The sequence below is a fragment of the Schistocerca nitens genome, chromosome 4 (assembly GCF_023898315.1).
Source record: "Schistocerca nitens isolate TAMUIC-IGC-003100 chromosome 4, iqSchNite1.1, whole genome shotgun sequence".
In the NCBI taxonomy this organism is placed as follows: Eukaryota; Metazoa; Arthropoda; class Insecta; order Orthoptera; family Acrididae; genus Schistocerca; species Schistocerca nitens.
This window is the reverse complement of record NC_064617.1, coordinates 990,511,579-990,515,934: the sequence shown is the minus strand read 5'-3', so window position 1 is coordinate 990,515,934 and position 4,356 is coordinate 990,511,579.

The window sequence follows — 4,356 nt, the reverse complement described above, 5'->3', positions numbered from 1 at the left end:
TTTGTAGACTTAGAGACAACTTTTGACAATGCTGACTGGAACAATCTCTTTCAAATTCTGGAGGTGCATGGGTCATTACAGGGAGAGAAAGGCTATTTACAATTTGTACAGAAACCCAGTTATGAGAGTGGAGGGGCACGAAAGGGAAGCAGTGGATGAGAAGGGAGTGAGGCGGGGTTGTAGCTTATCCCCGATCTTATTCAATCTATATACTGAGCAAGCAGTAAAGGAGACAAAAGAAAAATTTGGAGTTGGAATTAAAATCCATGGAGAAGAAATAAAAACTTTGCCGTTTGCATACGACATTGTAGTTCTGTCAAAGACAGCAAAGGACCTGGAAGAGCAGTTGAACGGGATGGGCAGTGTCTTGAGAGGAGGACATAAGATGAGCATCAACAAAAGCAATACAAGGATAATGGAATGTAGTTGAACTAAATCAGTGATGCCGAGGGGATTAGATTAAGAAATGAGACACTTAAAGTAGTAGATGAGTTTTGGCATTTGTGGCGCAAAATAACTAATGATCCTAAAAGTAGTGAGGGTCTAAAATGTAGACTAGCTATGGCAAGGAAAGCGTTTCCGAAGAGAAAACAGTTTGTTGACATCGAGTACAAATTTAAATGTCAGGAAGTATTTTCTGAAAGTATTTGTATGGAGTGTAGCCATGTATAGAAACGTGGACGATAAATAGTTTAGACAAGAAGAGAATAGAAGCTTTCGAAATATGGTGCTACAGAAGAATGCTGAAGATTAGATGGGCAGATCACATGACTAATGTGGAGATAGTGAACAGAATTAAGGAAAAGAGGAATTTTTGGCACAACTTGATTAGGAGAAGGTATCGGTTGATAGGTCACGTTCTGAGGCATCAAGGGTTCACGAATTTAGTATTGGAGGGCAGTGTGGAGGGTAAAAATCGTAGAGGGAGACCAAGAGATGAATACACTAAGCAGATTCAGAAGGATGCAGGGTGATGTAGGTGCTGGGAGATAAAGAAGCTTGCACAGAATAGAGCTGCATCAAACTAGTCTCTGGACTGAAGATCCACAATGACAACAACAACATAAGACCGAGAGAGAATTTACGTTCTTTTTGTGAAAAATTTATATGTATGAGATGATTCGGACCAGGTCCTAAATCTGGCGTCCAAACGATGGGAAGGATACCAAACTGTTCCAAGACCTTCGTATCTACTCGTTAGTTTAAGACACAAAGACGCAAGCACCATTTTCTATGGTCTACTGGTAAATGGGGTTCAGGGTACTACACCTTACGGATTTAGGTGACGTTACACCATAAGGTAACCCATGTAATATCAGAAGTGAAATTTATCTCAAAGATGACTAAAATGTCATGAGGCATGTAGCTTGCTAAGGGAGTAACACCGGAGAGTGAAAGAAAACAGAAAAAAAAATCGTACCCGAGTAACTTTTAAAACCTCTCAATGCGTCATTAATTTTACAATTTAACTCACTGTAGAGGTTTTCCACATTCTGTCACATAAGAAACGATACTGAAGATTGTGTTTACCTTCATAAACGTTTGCCAAGGATAACAAATTCCGCTATAATGTTCTACCTGCAAAAAATTTTCGCTGGTGCACACCTGTTTCCAAATTCTCACTAAAAGTACAAGCATATCACGAAAAAAAAAAGGGGGTCCATAAAATCCCAGATCTCGTAGTATTTCTTCCTCATCTGCTTACGAGGGTATGCTGACAAGTAACGCACCGGAATTTTTAAGTGGTAACCTTTAGACGTGTTTAGATAAAATGAACTTTATTAACTTTCTACATCCTTTCAAAAATGGTTCAAATGGCTCTGAGCACTATGGGACTTAACATCTTAGGTCATCAGTCCCCTAGAACTTAGAACTAGTTAAACCTAACTAACCTAAGGACATCACACACATCCATGCCCGAGGCAGGATTCGAACCTGCGACCGTAGCAGTCGCGCGGTTCCGGACTGCGCGCCTAGAACCGCGAGACCACCGCGGCCGGCGCTCTACATCCTTTTCCTTCATGTCTGCACATTTATTTCTCAACATAGTCATCCGGGAGAAGAACAGATTTGTACTAACGAGCGACCAATTTGTTAACACGTCACTGTAGGGTGTGACAGTTTCTGACGGAGCCACAACCTCACACACTGCTTACACCTCTTCATCACTATCAAAGTGAAGTCCTCGGAAGTGCACATTAAATTTTGGAAAGGGATGAAAATCGGGTGGGGACGGAGGACGACTGATAGAGTAAATCCGAGGCGACTGATGGTTGCAGATGTCGCAGAGGTGTGTGTTGTCTCACTGTCAAGCTGGAAGAGGAAGTGCTGCGTGTGTGCGCGTCTCGTGCGGTTTGAAACTCCACTGCAGCGCGTAGACAGAACGTTACTACACGCTACAATTCGGAGCCCTGTAGAGGCAGAGGGTTGCAACTTGGACAGCGAAGCGAGAAAGTCGACCAAGCGATATGCATGGCATGTAATACCTGAATCGATATTGAGAACAGAATAAAAAAATCGGAGGCATTACTTTTCAGCACGGCTATGTACGATGAACTAGCGAAGAAACGTGGAAATTGAAATATGAGCGTTAACGCCTCTTGGCGGCCGTAGTCAGAGTCATTAAAAACCAATTAAGGTAACATTAAGCGACGAAGCAGTAATCCACTTGCAAAAGGCATTAATCATCAGTTATGTGCCAAGAGCGTATTCACCCAACCTAAGTTTCACTTGCAGCAATCTGTTTTTAGATTTGTCGTTAATAAGTCTAAATTTTCAGAGTATGTTAGTCATATTAAAACAGTAGTTTTTATTGTTTAAAGATAATGGCATTAAAAGGCCCGGGAAAATTGATTGAACGTTCACACAATGGGGCAGGAAAACAATTATAGCCTACCTACTACGAATTACGAATCACGTCATCATGTTTACTAACTGACAAAGAAACCTGTAAACATGAATCGTCTCCTTTTCCATTTTGTGGTTCTTATGAACGTCTCGGAAACTACTGGCAGCAGATAAATCGATAAACCTTCTTTTGCCGGCCGGAGTGGCCGAGCGGTTCTAGGCGCTACAGACTGGACCCGCGCGACCGCTACGGTCGCAGGTTCGAATCCTGCCTCGAGCATGGATGTGTGTAACGTACTTACGTTAGTTAGGGTTGAGTAGTTCTAAGTTCTAGGGGACTAATGACCTCAGAAGTTAAGTCCAATAGTACTCAGAGCCGTTTTTTTTAAACCTTCTCTTGCGTTATTATGATGCATGAGATATCACGAACGGGATAACGTCCTCCATGCCTTCCATCATGGATTCCGAAAACCTCGATATGTAAAACCAATCTCGCACTTTCCTCACGTGACATCCTGAAAGACACAGATCAAGGCAGTCAATTACCTGCACTATGTCTCGATTTCCGAAAGGCATTTGACTCGGTAGCATACTTTGCTTACTATCAAAAGTACGACCGTAGGGGATATCAGAAAAAAGTATGTGACTAGATTGAGGATTTGGTAAGGAGATATCAGTACATTATCTTGGATTGGAGAGACATTAACAGATGCAGAAGTAACTTTGTGTGTGCTCCAGGTAGGTGGGAGGGACTATTGCTGCTCATGTTGCACATTCGTGATCTTGAACAGAATATTACTAGCAGCCCCAGACTTCTCGCAGATAATGAAGTTATCTAAAATGAAGTCAGTGCTGTTTCAAAAAATCAGCACAAATATTCAACCACATCGTGAAAAGATTTCAAAGTGTGGCAGAGATTGATAACTTATGTTGAAAAATGCAAAGTAGTGCACTTCGCAAAACAAAAACAAAAAGATAAAGTATCCTGTAAAATGGAAATGCCGTGTGACTAGGGCCTCCCGTCAGATAGACCGTTCGCCTGGTCCAAGTCTTTCGAGTTGACGCCACTTGGACGACTTGCGCCTCGAATAGTATCCTGTGATACAGTATTATGTAGTCGCAGTTGTAATTGGTAACTCCTACAAATATTTGGGTGTAACACATTCTAGGGAAATGAACTGGAACGATCACATAGATACAGTCGTAGGTAAAACAGATGCTACACTTCGGATTTGGTAGAATACTATGGAAAAACAACTAGTCTATAATCGATATTGCTTACGAATCACTCGTGTGATCCATGCTAAAATACTCCTTACGTGTTTGGGACCGACGCCGAACAGGGCTAACAGGGGACATTGAACGTATTCAGTGAAAGGTAGCGGGAATGGTACCAAATTTGTTTGCCTCATGGGAGAGCGTCACAGAGATTAAGGAGAAAATGGAGTGGCAGAAACTTGAAGATAGACACAAACTACCTCGACAATGCCAACTTACGAATTTTCAAGA